Source organism: Canis aureus, chromosome 24 (assembly GCF_053574225.1).
Source record: "Canis aureus isolate CA01 chromosome 24, VMU_Caureus_v.1.0, whole genome shotgun sequence".
In the NCBI taxonomy this organism is placed as follows: domain Eukaryota; kingdom Metazoa; phylum Chordata; class Mammalia; order Carnivora; family Canidae; genus Canis; species Canis aureus.
In genome coordinates, this window is record NC_135634.1 from 44,815,197 (window position 1) to 44,832,949 (window position 17,753).

At 43.7% G+C, this 17,753-nt stretch overlaps 1 long non-coding RNA gene across 2 annotated transcripts; it reads left to right on the forward strand.

The window, feature by feature from the left end:
- On the forward strand, positions 1-8,544 carry LOC144296213 (uncharacterized). 2 transcript variants are annotated; one of them, XR_013363368.1, is made up of 5 exons: positions 1-466; positions 1,485-1,662; positions 3,874-4,017; positions 5,532-7,596; positions 8,230-8,544. It is a non-coding gene; the product is annotated as an uncharacterized LOC144296213 (long non-coding RNA). The 2 variants fall into 2 exon arrangements; XR_013363369.1 differs by having other exon boundaries at positions 55-466; positions 5,532-5,643; positions 8,230-8,537.
- The last annotated feature ends 9,209 nt before the right edge of the window (positions 8,545-17,753 follow it).

A 17,753-nucleotide genomic window follows, 5' to 3' on the forward strand; every position in this document is an offset into this window, starting at 1 on the left:
ACTCCAGGGGGTCACGGGGATCGGGCTTGGGAGGGAGCCCCTGCTTCCCGCGAGAACACCTGCTGAGAGGAACAGCTGTCTCCACCCTGTGCTGAGCGGCTCCCGTGGGAACGTGGTGTGCAGTTGGCAGAGGCACGACGCAGCTCCTCGGCCCCTCGCCGCCATTTTCTGGGCGTGGGGGGGGGCAGTGCTCAGAGTTCTGGGGCCTTTGTCACATCTGTCAGCGGCCGTTTCTCTGGGGCCACACTGTGCCCTCTTCCCATTCTTTCCTTCTTTAATTTCTGGGAGGTCTGGAGGGGATAGGGCCAGGTTGGTTGGGAGCACTGCGGTCATAAGGTCTGGGGAGCCGGAGGGCTCTGGTGTCTGGAAACCAGGCCTCTCAGGTGGCCGCGGGAATTAGGTGGTCGGAGGCCCGAGCTGGCTGCGTGGGGCTCGGTGGTGCCAGGGGTGACATACCCGAGCAAAGGTATGTGGCGGTTGTCTTCTCAGCGGACCCGGCGAAGGCCTCTGGGACTCCCCTTGGAGTCTCGGCAGCGGGAGGCCTGGCACACACGGGTCCCTGGGGCACGAGCCAGCTCTACGCACCTGAGAAACCTCCCCTCGCAGCAGCAGCAGCAGCGGGACAGACAGAGCCTCCACCTGTGGCTCCAGGGGGGGGTCCTCACAGCTGACGCACTCCCCTCGCCCAGCGCCTCCTCTGCTGACACCCACCTGGGAGGCGGCAGGAGGCTCAGGCTTGCTGTGGAGTCTGGAACTGAGACAGAAACAAGACAGTGGCTCAGACGTGGGCAGGGCCTGGGGTCCAGGTGAGGTCTACCTGGTTACGCGGCCGAGCAGTTCCCAGACGGAGGCGAGGCTGGGGCAGGGGCCTCCCCACCCCCCCAGACTTCTGCTGAGCTCACAGGGTGAGCTGTGCGGACCACAGGGCGGGAGTCGGGCAGCCTGCGTCTCTCGGAGGCACAGGGCAGAGGCAGGAGGCTGGGAAAGGAGCTGCCCCTGGCAGTTATCTGACCCCAGGAGGACTTGCCCAGTACTATGAGCTCATGGGCACAGGCACAGAGCTGGGTGGTGACAGGAAAGGAATGGCAAATGTTCGCTGGAGACCTGGAGGCGTGGGGCTTTCGCATGAGCTCATGCGATAAGACGCTCCCCAGGCCTCGCCAGGCCGGGCCCTGCGGGCAGCTGTGTCCCCCAGGAGGAGCCCCCGCCGCCGGCCCTGCCAGCCTCTGCCCTCCGCACACACGGTCTCACTTGCTCGGAAACCTCAGGCTGAGGCTAGGAAGCCAGCCTCAAGATGGCCTGGGCAGTGTCAAGCTTAATTTGGGTGGAGTGACGAACGTTCTTTCTTTAATTGATTTTTTGGGTGAGCGTGTATAGAATGCTTAGCCAGTGTTACAGTGCAAGGTCAACAGAAATGTCCAAGCAACGTCAAAATGTTTAAATACCTCCACCAGTATAATACCATCTGCCTATTACTTTCCTAGGTTTTCAGATCCTCCAAAATTTGCCTGTAGACGGAATCTAAAGTATACAGAATATCTTGTGATCAACTTTTTCATGCACTGTCATTTTGTATGGCTTTTCCCATGGAACTGCACAGTCTGCAATATATCCTTCACGGTCAGGATTGGGCTGTTTACTGTGTATATACAAATTACGCAGGTAAAAACATCTCTGTACAAATAGAAATTTTCTCTTCCTTCCCTCACTCCCCTCCTTCCTTCTGTCTTACCCTCCCTGCTCTCTCCCTGCCTCTCTTCTTTTTTCTTTTTCTTTTTCTTTTCTTTTCTTTTCTTTTCTTTTCTTTTCTTTTCTTTCTTTTCTTTTCTCTCTTTTCTTTCTTTCTTTCTTTCTTTCTTTCTTTCTTTCTTTCTTTCTTTCTTTCTTTCTTTTTCCTTCCTTCCTTCCTTCCTTCCTTCCTTCCTTCCTTCCTTCCTTCCTTTCTTTCTTTCTCTTTTCTTTTCTTCTTTTCTTTTCTTTTCTTTCTTTCTTTCTTTCTTTCTTTCTTTCTTTCTTTCTTTCTCTCTCTCTCTCTCTCTCTCTCTCTCTCTCTCTTCTTTCTTTCTTTCTTTCTTTCTTTCTTTCTTTCTTTCTTTCTTTCTATCAGAGGAATTGCCAGTTGGAGGATTTGATGATGTGAGCTCTCTGTGGTTTGGTAGCTCTGTGCCAACTCCAGGCCAGTGCTACATACCGACTGAGTGAATTCTCTTTCTAGTTCCTCTGCTAATCCTGAAGCCTTGTTTGTATTTGCCCAAGACCCTCAGAGTGCTTTAAGTTGTCTTCCTCTAATTTCTAAGAGTTTTCAAAATATTTTTATCAGCTTGTAAAATATTTCAATATTATTATTTTTTCATATATACCGTGAAATATTCTTCTACTCCATTGTTTTTCTCTAGTTTTATATACAGATGTTTACAAATTTTTAAAAAAAATGTATTCTATTCTCATAGCCTCCCATACTTTAATTACATGCTTGGACAGTTCCTTCACTCAGCTCTCTCTCCCTGGGGGCCATCTGTTCCAGAGATGCCCCACTGCATCTCTAGTACCCAGCCTGGAAAAATCCACTGCAGAAACTAAAAGTGCATACCATGAAGTGGCTTTGATTCTAATGAATTTGGTATTTTCTACCTACGTCAGGTAGGAAAACAGAGAGGAAATTGAGCTTAGAAGAGTTAAGTATTTGAGTAAGCAGCTCAAATGGGACCCGAAACCCAGAGATCTGTTTGCTCTGAAACCCACACTTTGTCCTGACACCCATGTCTCAGTAGATGGAGTGAGCCCATGCTTTTCTATTCTTCTGTTGTGGGTTTGGTTTTTTTTTTTTTTTTAAATGGTTGTGTGTATGCATGTGAATATTTAACTTTAACCTGTCTGGAATGTTCTGTGGTAAATAGCATGAGTAAGGATTTGTTATTCTTGTGACATTACTATCCATTCCGCATATGAATGTAGAGATAATTATTTCTTTCAACATTTTATTAAAGCCTTTTAAAAAATTTTTATTCAGTTGAGAAAGAAGAGAGTAAGCATGAGCTGGGGGGAGGGATAGAGGGAGAGGCAGGCTCCCCCCTGAGCAGGGAGCCTGAGATATGTGTGTGTGTGTATATACATATATATATATATATATATATACACACACACACATATATATATATACACACACATATATATATATATATATATATATATATATATATATATATATTTTTTTTTTTTTTTTTTTTATTTGTGGGACGCCTGGGTAGCTCAGTGGTTGAGCCTCTGCCTTTGGCTCAGGTGGTGATCCCAGGGTCCTGGGATTGAGTACCGCATGGGGCTCCCTGTAGGGAGCCTGTTTCTCCCTCTGCTTATGTCTCTGCCTCTCTTCTGTGTCTCTCACAAATAAATAAATAAAATATTAAAAATATATATATTCATATGTGTTTGTTTTTTAAGTAGTCTCCACTCTGAGTGTGGAGCCCAACACAGGACTTAAATCCACAACTGTGAGATCAAGACCTGAGCTGAGATCAAGAGTCAGACACTTAACTGACTGAACCACCCAGGGGCCCTTGAATATATAATATTTTAAAAATATTTTATGGAAACTTACAAATAGAGCTTTTTTTTTTGGTAAGGTACAGAGTATCATATATGCAACTTTATTATCTGAATTTTCTATGTACTCTTTCTTTTTTGGCAACTGATTTGTAATATGCCGATAGAAGTAGATAACCCCCCCTCATTATTTGATCAACGATGTTTCTCTACTCTTGCCATGATTGTTTGCTCTGTCCCTGTGCAGTAACCCTCCTGGAGTTACTCCTCCATTCCAACACCCTGGTTTTATTGGGGTATGCCAATCTCAATAACTTGTTTCTTTGATCATAGACATGCGGACATGGTTCAGATCTCATCAGGCCCAGGCTGCTGAATTTGTCAATGGCAGAGACCCAAGTCAAGCTCTGAGGGACTTTATCACTTGCATAACTGGGAAGTCTACAGAGGGGGATGCTATTAGCTGATCACAACCAGGTATAGTGATTCAAATGAGGGCAAGTCTCTCTCTCTCTCTCCCATAGCTCAGCTCTGTCTCTGTGTAGTGTCTATATTGTCTCCTACTGTAGAGGATCTCTCTCCAGGTGTCAAGGAATGGAGGTGAGGAGGGAGATACCCTCAGGAAGATACCTGTCTAGACAGGATCTTAAAGAAGGACAACTGGTCTTGTTTCATTTGAGTCCCTAGTTACTGTGGCCAGGAAGATGGTTTTTCATGGATTGGCCAGTATTAGCCCAAGTGCTCGTCTCTGGGACCTAGAGATGGAGTATAGAGATTGGTAGCTTCAGAAAGAGGGAAAGAGGACAGAGTGGGTCTCCAAAGGAAATTTGGTAACTGGTACCAAAGGGAGAGGAGAAAGAGGTCAACAGGTTGCATCCCCCTGGCCATATGATGGATTCAAGGATTGGTATGTGACCCAAGCCAGGCCCAGGGATTTTTTTTTTTCCTACCTGGAACTGACAAGAAAGAAATCTCTTTCCTGTGAGGTGGCCAGCCTAGAACTATTCATGAGCATTGTCTCTGGGCTCTGTCACTGATGCCAGTTAAACCCAGGGAACTACCTGTGGGGAGTCGACTTTTCCACAGAAAGTAGTTCAGATCCTCCAGCTCAGGGGCTGGTAGAGGATGGACTTCCCAGGGGCTCATCCCCCAAGCAGGCCCCAGGCATTGTAATTTTTTATAATATGAATGTTTTATTTTATTCTACCTTTAAAAAATGAAAATAGTTTTCTTTTCTGAGTACTATATAACTTGTACACCATTACCAAGTTAATGTGTCAAGATTTTTCATATTAAGGTTGACCAGAAAATCCTTGAAATCTTTTTTCTTGTCCATTTCCTGAATCATTAAAAAAAAAGTATGAAGTATTACATGATCATATTAACACAGACAACACAAAAGATACAAATAGATGTGAAGGAGAAGATTACCTCTAGGCCCACCACCCCACAACAGGCACTCTCCACATTTTGGTTATATCTTTTCATATATTTTTCTGTGTATATAAACACATATAGATACATATATTTTATGTATGTATGTATTTAAAATGATTTTATTTATTTATTTGAGAAAGAGAAAGAGAGTACTGTGGTGGGGGGTGGAGGTGCAGAGGGAGAAGCAGATTCCCCACTGAGCAGGGAGCCTGAAGTGGGGCTTGATCCCAGAACCCCAGGATCATGACCTGAGCTGAAGGCAGATGCTTAACCACCTGATCCACTCAGGTGCCCCAGGATACATATATTTTAATAATAAAGTGCAATTGGACTGTAACACTGCTTTGTAGCCTCCTTTTCCTCTTACCCACAACTCTTGAGCACTTTCTGTATGCCTTGTGCTGTCCTGGGCACTTGGCACAGATGGGCTCAGGTCATCTAACCACCCCTTCCTCCTGCACAACTCTAGTAGGTTTGTGTCCTCATTTTCCATGGCATCCTAATGCATGGAGATCTTATTTACTTAGTCACTTCTTTTATTGATGGATTTGTAGGTTGTTTCCACTGTTGACTATTATAAATGTATCGACATGACTACAGATGAGCTTAGATCTTGCAGTATATCACAATTATCTTAATGGGTCTGGAGGATGAGACCCCATCCAGGTAAGTGGGGGTGGAGGGGGCTGCTCCTGCAGTGACTGGGTGTTTCCACTGTCAGATGTCCTGGGATGGGAAGTGAAGGATGGAGACAGTGGTGGAAGAATGTGCTTGCTTTGCTGTGCTCCAGAGGGGATGGTTGGGTCAGCTGGGTCTAGTGTTGCCATAAGGAGAGGCCTAGAGCAGTTCTCGAGGGATGTGATGGCTGCCTCTGGCCAAAAGGAAGCAGGTGCTTCTCAGTGAGTGACCCTGGGCTGTCTATGCTGTGCTTGCTGGCCAGTCTCTGGCTCTGTTGGGGAAATTAAGAGGTTTTGCTGGTCTCACGTTCTGGATGGAGCGGCCAAGGGAGATGGTATCCCTTCTCTCAAGGCCAGCTCCCGGGTAACAGGAGCATGGCTAAGTCAAAAGGTGTCCGTCTATTAAGTCTTCTGAAACATATTGAGGACTACCCTCCAAAAGGTTTGTAGTACTTACACTGTTTCCAGTAGCATGTGACAAGCAGTGTGAGAACCCTCACCCCCAGTGGGTGTTACAGTTTTCTTCACCTTTGCTCATCTAGTAGGTAAGAAAAGATACCTTATGGGTTCTATGGTGATGGTGCTATGTGTGTGGTTTTCTTTTTCCTCCTATTTTTCTTTTCTTCTTTTGAAATCTTCCCTTGGTTACCAGTGAGGTTGAACATCCTCTCATGGGGTCACTGGCCACTTACAACTCTTGGTCAATTACCACGTCATATCCATTGCATATTTTCCATCAGAGTATTCTTTTACTTTTAATTGGTTTGTGAGAGTTATTCATATACTGGGAACATAATCCCTTTGCTTCTCACGTGTTGAAATGTTGTTTCTCAGTTTTTGCTTTGACTTTTAAATCCATGTGAATAGTAACATATAGAAATTTCAAATTTGTATATAGTCAAACCCATTGTTTTTATCTATTTTTATTTTTAAATTTTATTAAATTCAACTAATTAACATACAACATATTATTGGTTTCAGAGGTAGAGGTCAGTGGTTCATCAGTCTTCTAGAACACGCAGTGCTCGTTATATCACATGCCCTCCTTAATGCCCATCACTCCGTTACCCCATCCCCCAACCATCTCCCCTCCAGTGACCCTCAGTTTGTTTCCTATGATTAAGAGAGTCTGAAAAAGAGAGAGAGAGAGAGAGAGAGAGAGAGAGACTGGTGGTTTGTCTCCATCTCTGATTTCATCTTGTTTTATTTTTCCTTCTCTTCTCCTATGATCCACAAATTCCACATATGAGTGGGATCGTATAATTGTCTTTTTCTGATTGATTTATTTCACTTAGCCTAATATCCTCTCATTCCATCCATGTTGTTGCAAATGGTAAGATTTCATTTCTTTTTGATGACTGAGTAGTATTCCGTTGTATATCTACACCACGTCTTCTTTATTCATTCATCTGTTGATGGACATCGGGGCTCTTTCCATAGTTTGGCTGTTGTGGACAATGCTGCTATAAACATTGGGGTGCAAGTGTCCTTTCAGATCACTACATTTGTAACTTTGGGGGTAAATATCCAGTAGTGCAAATGCTGAATCATAGGGTAGCTCTATTCTAAACTTTTTGAGGAACCTCCATACTGTTTTCCAAAGTGACTGCACCAGCTTGCGTTCCCACCCACGGTGTACAAGGATTTCCCTTTCTCCGCATCCTGCCAACATCTGTTGTTTCCTGACTTGTTTTAGCCATTCTGATCTGTGTGAGGTGGTATCTCATTGTAAACCCATCATTTTTAAGCTTTATTTTTTTAAAAAGATGTATTTATTTATTCGAGAGAGAGAGAGAGAGAGAGAGAGAGAGGCAGAGACACAGGAGGAGGGAGAAGCAGGCTCCATGCCGGGAGCCCGACGTGGAACTCGATCTCGGGACTCCAGGATCGCGCCGTGGGCCAAAGGCAGGTGCTAAACCGCTGAGCCACCCAAGGATCCCCCGTAAGCTTTATTTTTTTATTTATTTTTTTGTTTTTTTATTTTTATTTATTTTTATTTATTTTTATTTTTATTTTTTCGTAAGCTTTATTTTAAGTAGTCTCTATGCCCAATGTAGAACCCAACGTGGGGCTTGAACTCACAACCCTGAAATCAAGACCCGAACTGAGATCAAGAATCAGATGCTTAACCAACTGAGCCCCCCCAGGCACTCCATAGCCCATTATATTTTTAATTTTTTTTTTTTCGCTTTGGTTCATTTTTAGAAAGGCCTACTCATTTACTTCCCAAGATTAAATAAACATTGCCTATCCCTCCCCTCCCATACTCTCATACTCTTATGGAGTTTTGTGTGTGTTGGTCTATGAGTACATTTTTATAGCTGGAATTGACTAAGGTGTGAGGTAGAGATCCAGCTTTATTTTTTTTAACATGAAAAATTTAAAGCAGGCGTTACCAACCACCCACCACAATCATTAAAGCATCCTGTGGGGTGCTGTTGGAGACACGAATAACCAGCTTATCCAGAAAATGATATCAAGTTATTAAAATATAACTGAATGAGAAGGGAGGGCAGACCCCAGTGGCTTTTTCCTACCTGAGCTTATATCTGATCAATGACTCCCTTTATAACAGAAGCAGCCTGGATCAGGAACTCGTAGGGCGAAGGCATCAACCTCAGATCTGTCAGGACCTGGGCTTCTCCCTGAGCACATGGGGCTCAGCCCCTTACCGATTCTGCCTTTGGAGCCCAAGATCAAGGAGACAGCAATAAACAGTCTTATGGGGCAGCCTGGGTGGCTCAGTGGTTTAGCGCCGCCTTCAGCCCAGGGCCTGATCCTGGAGACCCGAGATTGAGTCCCATGTCAGGCTCCCTGCATGGAGCCTGCTTCTCCCTCTGCCTGTGTCCCTGCCTCTCTCTCTCTCTCTCTCTCTCTCTGAATAAATAAATACAAGTCTTTAAAAAAATTATAAAAAAACAAACAGTCTATGCACCTGACATGGCCCCTGGGAGATCCCAGTTGCTCACAGAGCTCCAAACTCGGGTAGCAGTGTATGGATTTGCTCTGCAATGCTGATGTGCAAAACATGCTACATTTTCCCATTTTTCCAAGTCAGATTAAACGTGGCTCAGTCTTCAGCTGCCTTATTTATAGGTGGTCAGTTTCACCATTTTGGGGAGCCACTTCTCTGCCTCGGTTTCCCCAAGAGTCCCCGAGGGCCATAGGGGTCAGATGCGTGGCAACTCAGAAGGTTTAACTGGGAGAATTTAGAGTTGGAGCACTTTGGTGGGCGCGCTGTGACACACACACACGGGTTGTGTCTTTCCACAGTGTCTTAATTATGATTATATTGAATCATAAAGCGAGGTTAACATGATGGGAAAGCAGGTTCAGGATTCCGGACTCAAGGATATTTCACTGTGCGTTTAAACTTGGCTTCTTACATGTCACACAAAGCAAAGTGCGACACAAAGTCGCACAACAAACAGGATACAACAAGGGGGTAGGACCTTAGCAAAGCAGACGCGAAGTCAGTCTGAGCGTGCAGTCGAGACGTGGCCTGTCTGGTCTGGATCAGCTCTTGGCACATGCCGTTTACTATGCTCAAGCAGCGGAGGGTCTCTGTTCTGTTCTGAGTTCAAGTAGGCAGAGCCTTTGGCAGCTGTTTGACATGGTCAGATGCTAGAGGGTCAGCATCTAGAAAGTCTGACAGTGTGCTGCCCAAATCCTCCCATTATTTTAGTTTTATTTTTTTTAAAGGTTTTATTTATTTATTCATAGAGACACATAGAGGGGGTGGGGCAGAGACACAGGCAGAGGGAGCAGCAGGCCCCATGCAGGGAGCCCAATGTGGGGCTTGATCCCAGGTCTCCAGGATCATACCCTGGGCTGAAGGCGGCGCTAAACCGCTGAGCCACCCGGGCTGCCCCAAATCCTCCCATTTTAAAGGAGCTTAATCAGTCTTGGCACTTTGCAGACTTCCTCTGGTTCTGCTGGTTATCAGTTCCGGGTGCCAACTGCCTGTGCCGGTTTCTGCGATAAGTGGTCTTAGCTGCAACGCCTTTGGCTGCTCGTGTCACTGCCTGATGCAAGCCACCATTTGACACGAGTGACTCCATTTTGCTCTCTTCAATTACCCACAAGATAAGGGGACTAAAGGGGGTTGAGAGCTGGGGGCGTGAAAGATGGGCCTTTCAGTGGTACTTTTAACCTTTGTAAGCAGCCACTGCCAGAACCATGGCCAAGCAGGGCAGAGAATAAGCAGAATGGTTTAGGGGGTGAGGGGGTAAATGGAGAATAATCAGCATAGGGACTTCTGGGAGTCCTGAAAGGAACCCCCCAGCCTGTGGTCACACTGGTGTTTCTTTTTTTTTTCTTTTCAGTTTTTTCAGAGAGTGGGGGGAGGGGCAGAGGGAGAGGGAGAGAGAATCTTAAGCAGGCTCCATGCCCAGCATGGAGCCCGATTTGGAGGGATTGACTCAGGGAACCCCTGAGATCATGACCTAAGCTGAAATAAACAGTCAGGGGCTCAGGGCACCTGGGTGGCTCAGTGGCTGAGCATCTGCCTTTGACTCAGGTCATGATCCTGGGATCCTGGGATTGGGTCCTGCATCGGGCTCCCTGCAGGGAGCCTGCTTCTCCTTCTGCCTATGTCTCTGCCTCTTTGTGTGCCTCATGAATAGATAAATAAAATCTAACCACACCCCCCCGCAAAAAAAAAAAAAAAAAAAAACAGAGGCTCCACTGACTGAGCCACCTAGGCACCCCACACTGGTGTTTCTTAACTCTAGTCTGTGGACCTGAGCCCTCCCAGGCAGGAGCTCACACCTATCTCATGGTCACACAAACCCACAGGCATCAGGGGTGGGCCTAGGGTCTTGGCTGTGGGTGAGTTGGAAAAGCTCCACTGCCTTGGGGTGCTGGTGCTTTCCCTGGACACCCTGGTAATGTGGGGGACAGCCTTTCCCTTCCCCACTCAACTAAGGGACCCAGAGGTGGGACCAGTCTCCCTGTAGCAGTAGAGACGGTAGAACAGGCACTAACATCATAGGAACTGTGGTGGTGAGATACCCCTGGAGCTTTTGCTGTAGCCCGACCTCCAGCTGCACCCTGGCCAGTGAGCCGGGGCCACCTTGGACATCAGAGCCACAGGGCTGGAGGCGGCAACACCAGCCAGTGAGGCCCCAGGGAAGGAGTGTGGGTGGGGTGGACTCCTGCCATGGTGGAGGCCTTTGTCCCTGGGGACCCTCTGAATTTCTGCTTCTCCAGCTGCTGCTGGAGGATAAATTTGGGATCATATCCAAGCACCGCAGGAAGATTTAATATATTAGGGGAGGTTACACCTTCAAATTGACCAGCCTTCCTGCTGACAAGGCAGGAAGGTCCCAGGATTAGGGTAACTTGGACATAAATGTAAATGTGATCTTACTTTGGCTGCTAGGCAGGTGAAGCTTATGACTTTCCCATCACACTGGTTTTGATATTGTGGAAAAAGAATTAATGTTTCTCAGGGAAAGAACTAGAATGGATTCAGGAAATCCACAAACTTACCTCCATTGAAATTAAATAAAACCTGGGGCAGTGATAGCCTCTTGAAAATTCACTTTACGTCTCTGAGAGTTGTGAGGTTAGCTAATCACAAGAGCCTTCCCTGTGAGATTGTCCCTATGGAAAAGAGAGCTTCCAACCAAATTTTTATTATAAGTCAATGCCTAGAACAGTTCACATTCCTGAAAAGGATAAATTCACTTGAAAGGAGGCAATATTTACTCAAAAAAAGAACCGATTCCCCTAAGTCTGCTGAAATTGGTTTAATACTTTCTTTTAAATTCCATATTAACAGTGAGCATGAGTGTGCCTGGGTGGCTCAGTCGGATAAGTGTGGGACGCTTGGTCTGAGCTGGGGTCATGATCTCAGGGTTGTAGGATCAAGCCCCGTGTTACACTCTGCACTCAAGTGTGGAGTCAGCTTGAGATTCTTTCTCTCCCCCTCCCCTCACTGCTCCCTCTGCTTGCTTGTGTGTGCGCACGCTCTCTCAGATAAATAAATAAAATCTTTTTTTTTCTTAAAAAAGAAAGGTGAGCATAAAAATAAATCTAGTGTCATGATTATTCTAAGGATCTGATCTAAGGATCAGTAAATACAAGGGACTGAGGATTATAATAAATAAGCTTAAGCCTATGTGTATACATAGGCAAGTTTCACCTGTTGGAAACAAAATTAACAGTTTTAAAACAGCTTTTTGAGATTTAATGTGCCCATTAATCAATTCACCCACTGAAAATGTAGAATTCAATGGCTTTTAGTGTATTCAGAGTTGTGCTACCATCACCATTGTAATCCATATTAAAACATTTCATCACCAGGAACCATCCCTACCCCTGAACCATCAACCCTCAATCCCTCTATGCCCTGAAACTTAGGCAACTACCACCAATCTATTTTCTGTGTCCACAATGTGTTCTTTAAATAATAAAAATCGTGGTGAGAGCTAAACAATCTCATGAATGCTATTGGATTATTTTTCATTAGTAATATATAAATGGCAATTATGGTAGCTACATATAACATGTCCATGTTAACAGTTTAAGCCCTTGGTAGATTAAACATGTCTGTTTATACTTTTTCTATCTGTAGTACAAGCAAACTTTTAGGATTGGACAAATGTAAACTTATCCCAATCTAATAAAATTATCATAAATTACATATAGTAAAATCTAAATGAGAGATCTTACTATGTATACTTTCAGGATGCTCTTTAATCGTCACATTTTACAGTGATGATATCCCTACAGATCCTTCATAGCTCTCCACTGCAGACACCAGTAAAGAGTAAGATGTGAGGAAAAGTAGAAGGAACAATTTATCATATTAGATGCTTAAATAATAATGCTTATATAGAACAGGTGCTGTTCCGAAAGACACTAATTATGAACTCATCTCATCTTAGTCTCTATTTTTACCCCCATTTCATAGATAAGGAAACTGAGATACAGCAAGGTTGAGTCACTTGGTCAATGTCACAAAGCTTAGAGTAGCAGAACCAGGATCTAAACCCAGGATCTAGTTCCAGAGTTTATACTCATTAATAACATTTCTGTCATACACAGTTGGGAGGTTGCCAAAGGTATCAAATATTTATTGAAACTACCAGGTAAGCCAAACCCTTTCATAAAACTGGGACAAGCAAGCCTCCAAGGATCATCCAAAACCTGGCTGAATTCACACTAGGAGCACCCAATGGCCCCATGAGGTTCTCTCCCAAGACAGAGGAAGCAATCATGAATTTAGAGCAAGAGGGAGACTACTTCTGACTTCTTTCCAGTGTCTTTTGTATCTCTCTAGGGTCAGCTTGCCTGTTGGCTTGGGCTGCTGGAGAGGTGTTTTATTTTATTTTATTTTTTTTTAAGATTCTATTTATTTGAGAGAAAGAGAATGAGAGAGAGTGAGCACAAGCAACAGGAGGGCAGAGGGAGAAGGAGACTCCCCACTGAGCAGGGAGCCCAATGTGGGCTCAATCCCAGGACCTTGGGATCATGACTTGAGTTAAAGGCAGATGCTTAACCGACTGAGCCACCCAGATGCCTCTGCCTGATAGTTTTTAAGGAGCTTATCTCGTATATTTAGATGAAAGAGGGTTTCATTTTCTGCCCAACTATTGAGGTGAGAGAGGAAATATCTCCCCGGGGGTGAGCCTAGGAGAGTCAGTTTATAAAATTTGAAAGTAGTTTGGCCTCTTCAGCCTCAGATCTCACCAATTCTGCCCCAAAGGCAGTTTGCGGTGAGATCAGCTCTGCCAGGAGTGGAAATGGACCTGTGTGTTGTGGGGGAATGGAGAGGAGCTTGGACCAGAGGATGGTCATCAAGGATGGTAGGAAGCAGGCGTGCCTAAGCATCAGAAAGTCAAAGATGAGCACTCCAGCCTACAAATAGAAGGCCAATCAGCATTCCACTGAAGCGCCATCTCAGACTCGGATCTGTCCTATACGACACCTTTTAGCACCATCGGGTTGTGCCACGATAATTTGCAAAAAATGGCTGATGATGATTAGCCATCTGCATTTTGAAAAGTGTCCTAGAGGCAAGAAATGTTTCATTTTCCAGTGACTGCAACACAAGATCACGGAAATAGTTAATGTGATTTTTATTTCAGTATATTTGACTTTTGAAAATTAATACATTTGATTTTTCTGAAATTTATTTGGATTTAAAATGAAGTTTATACAACTATTTTTTTCCCAAATGGGTAGGCAGTTGCCCCAACACTGTTATTGGGTTTGAGGGCACATTTGTTGAGTGTTCCCCTCACCAAATTAAACGTTCACTTTTCTCATGCTGAATTCTCACATATACTTACCTAAGGTTTCGGGCTGCCTTATTGCTTTGCCTGCTTATTTTTGACCATACTGTGTTATTCACTGTAGTGTTAATATATGTTTTAATATTTAGTAGGGCATATCACTCTCAAGATACTCTTCTTTTTCAGGGTTTTCTTTATTCTTTTTTTTTTCATATTTATTTTCCAGAAGAATTTTAGAATAATTTATCCAAATTCCCCAACTATCCTACCAAGATTTTATGGAATTTTGTTGGATTTACACACAAATGTAAAAATAATTGACATCTTTTCAGTATTAAGTTTTCCTATCCAAGAACAAGTTTATCTTTCCATTTCCATAGATTGAAGTTTCCTTATCTATGAGGCACCTGAGTGGCTCAGTCGGTTAAGCACTTGGCTCTTGATTTCTGCTCAGATCATGATGTCAGGGTTGTGAGATTGAGCCACACGTTAGGCTCTGTGGTCAGTGTGGAATCTGCTTCAGATTCTCTCCCTACTTGTGCTCCCTCCTCCCACTAGGACTTGGTTTCTCTCTCTCTCTCTCTCTAAAAAAATTTTTTTTAATCACATATTCCTAAACATTTTTATTAAGTTATTCCTGGATTTTTATAGGTTTTATGGTTATAATAAATGAGATTTTTAAAATGTTTCCTTATTGAAGATTTTTTAAAATTACTGTTATTTTTTATTGGTTATTGCTGACACATGAATAAAACTGTTACTGTTTACATATTAATTTTAAACTTGGACTAATAACTAAATATTCTTATTGAATTAATACTTTTTTATTCTATTATATATACATTTTCTCTGGTGTGAGGGGGGAAGATTTTCTATTATAAATATGTAAATTCTCCCCATAATACTGCATATATTTGACATGCTCTCAATCAAAATCTCAATGGCTTCGTGACTGATGAAAAACTATAAGTTTTCTAAGGAATAATGAATTCATGAAAATGATCAAAAAAGAAAAGTCTTCAGGCAAAAAGTCTTATAAACACAAAAAATGTGTTATAAGTACTAATTAAGGATGGTTACTGGCTTTTCATGCCATTGTGGTGTGTGTGATTGACTGTTCCTGGCCATGTCTTCTCACAAGACTTTCAGAATCAACCGATCCCTGGCTAAGAAACAAAAGCAGAATCATCCCATTCCCTAGGGAATCCAGCTGAAAACTGGTAATAAAATCAGATACAACTCTAAGAGGAAGCCCTGGAGATGAACCAAGCTGGGTCTATAAGGCATTGCACATGAGATGGCACACATACTTAAGCTGCATGAAGATCACACATTCTTATCCTAATACTCTGTAAACATCCCTCCTATGTGACCAATAGACATGTTTTATCAGGGAAATGAGTTTTCTCTGTTACTATGCCTCTAAACCAGTATTGGTTCAGTAATAAATGTGAGACCTTTCAGCCGAAAACAAAAATGAAACCAAAAACAGATATGTTACTGGTAAAGGACTAGATGGGTTGACAAAAATAGAATAGGAGGTTTGGAAATGGACCAAGTTTACAGGGGCAGGTCTCAACTACCTGGGTCTGATAAATAGATTTAAAAAAATAACAGTGCATTGATAACAGTTCCCACATATGAATTAGAGAAAACAGGCCATCGGTGACACAGAACAACCAGGTAATCGGTGAATCCTCCTGCTGCTGTACCAGGCACTCCCTGCTTACACACCATCCTCACCAGTCACAAGGTGGATGCTTTTTAGGGGTCACTCAGAGCCTGTTCCAAGAGTATATAACCTTAGGCCTTGGGAGGCCATTCTAGGGATGTCCTGGATATACAAAAGCTGGGTTTCTACAAAAGCCCCAGTGCTTGGTGGAACTTCTCCTCAGGATCCAGCTGGTCCAAGTCCTTTGATCAAGATGAAGCACATGTATGCTGTGCCTGAGAGGAGAAGAGCAGGTGATCCCTCCTGGGTTGCCTGTACCTTCAGACATTGGGGTGGTGAATGAGGGTAGCTCTCGGTTTCCTCCTGAGATTGTGTGGTTTGGGGACAGTATTGTCATCTCACAAGTGGCAGCTCTCTGGTAGTGGGAAGAACCAGAAGGAGGACTGGAAGGAGAGACTGGCCTCCAGACCAACACTTTCCCAAATCCCCACCTTGGTCTCCTCCAAGAACCCCTCCACCACTTCAGATGGTCCTCTTCCTTCAAGTTTTTTTTTTTTTAGAGTGTTTACTAGCAGAGGGAGAACATGTTATTTTAAAAAAAGTGTGTTTTGCCCACAGACACATGAAAAGATGCTCAACATCACTCATCATCAGGGAAATGCAAATCCAAACTACAATGAAATATCACCTTGTGCCTGTCAGAATGACTAAAATAAAAAACACAAAAAACATGTGTTAGTGAGGATGTGGAGAAAAAGGAACCCTGTGTGCCAGTGGTGGGGGTGCAAATTAGGGCAGCCACTGTGGAAAACAGTATGAACAGTTCTCAGAAAGTTAAAAATAGAATACTCTATGATCTAGTAGTCACACTACTGGGTATTATGTAAAGAATATGAAAACACTAATTCAAAGGGATACCTGTACCCTTAGGCTTATTACAGCATTATTTACAATAGCCAAATTATGGAAGCAGCCCAAGTATCCATCCATAGATGAATGGATGTATATATATACAAGCGGATATTATTCAGCCATTAGAAAGAATGAAATCTTGCCATTCCCAATGACATGGATGGAGCTAGAGCATATAATGCTAAGTGAAATAAGTCAGAGAAAGACACGTACCAAATGGTCTCTCACTCATGTGGAATTTAAGAAACAAAAATGAACAAAGATGAAAATAGACAAACAAAAAAACTCAGACTTTTGACTATACAGCACAAACTGATGGTTACCTGAGAGGAGGTGAGGAGAGAGGATGGGTGAAACAGGTGATGGGATTAAGAGGCCACTTCCCTTAATGAGCACTGAGCAATGTATAGAACCATTGAATCACTATCTTGTACATGAAACTAACATAACACTGTATGTTAACTACAGTGGAATTAAAGTAAAACAATAAAAAAAAAGAAAAAAGAAATATGTGTTTGGATATAGTTATTACCTGCCTGAAAACTTGCTCTCCTCCGCAGACAGATGGCATTGCTGGTGGAGATGTTGGCCAGTATTTTCAGAGTTCAGGGACTATTGTGTTTCAAGATGAACAAAAATAATGACACCTGAATAAGGTGAATGAGTTCATTGTTTATCTTAACTTTCTTCCCCATGGCGGAACACTTGCCGTCCGCAACCTGGGAGCAAAAGTTTAACTATTTTTGCTGCATCTGACAAGATAATTCTGGTGAACATGCAGTTTGAGGATTTGGTTAAGCATTCTTGGGGACCGTCTGAGGCAGTGGGAAGCCCCAGGCTTCCACCTCCTGGCTGACCACAGGGTTGGCCCCGTGTATGGGCCTCCTTGCAGTGGGGGGAAGTGATGGAGGATTCCAGCTTGGCAGCAAAGAGAAATGGCCCGATCGGAAGGGGGAAAGGCAAGGAGAACCACAGAGCCTACCTGAGATGTAGGATTGAGCAGAACTCTTGAAGAGAGGTGACCTTTGGTTTGTTCACTGTGGTGTTCATGGGAACCAGGGCTCCAGTGGGTCCCTTATGTTTATTTCCTCTTGATGATGCATGAGATAAGGGAACAGGCTTGAGCCAGTGGTAAGATGAGCAGACACACAGAGCAGGCGCCATGAAAATGTCGATTGCATGAATGATGGGGGTTGGGATTAAGGAAACTGGTCACAGAAGGGGGACTGGGTGCTACCGGACAGAGATGGGGAGCACTTTTTCACTGGCTAC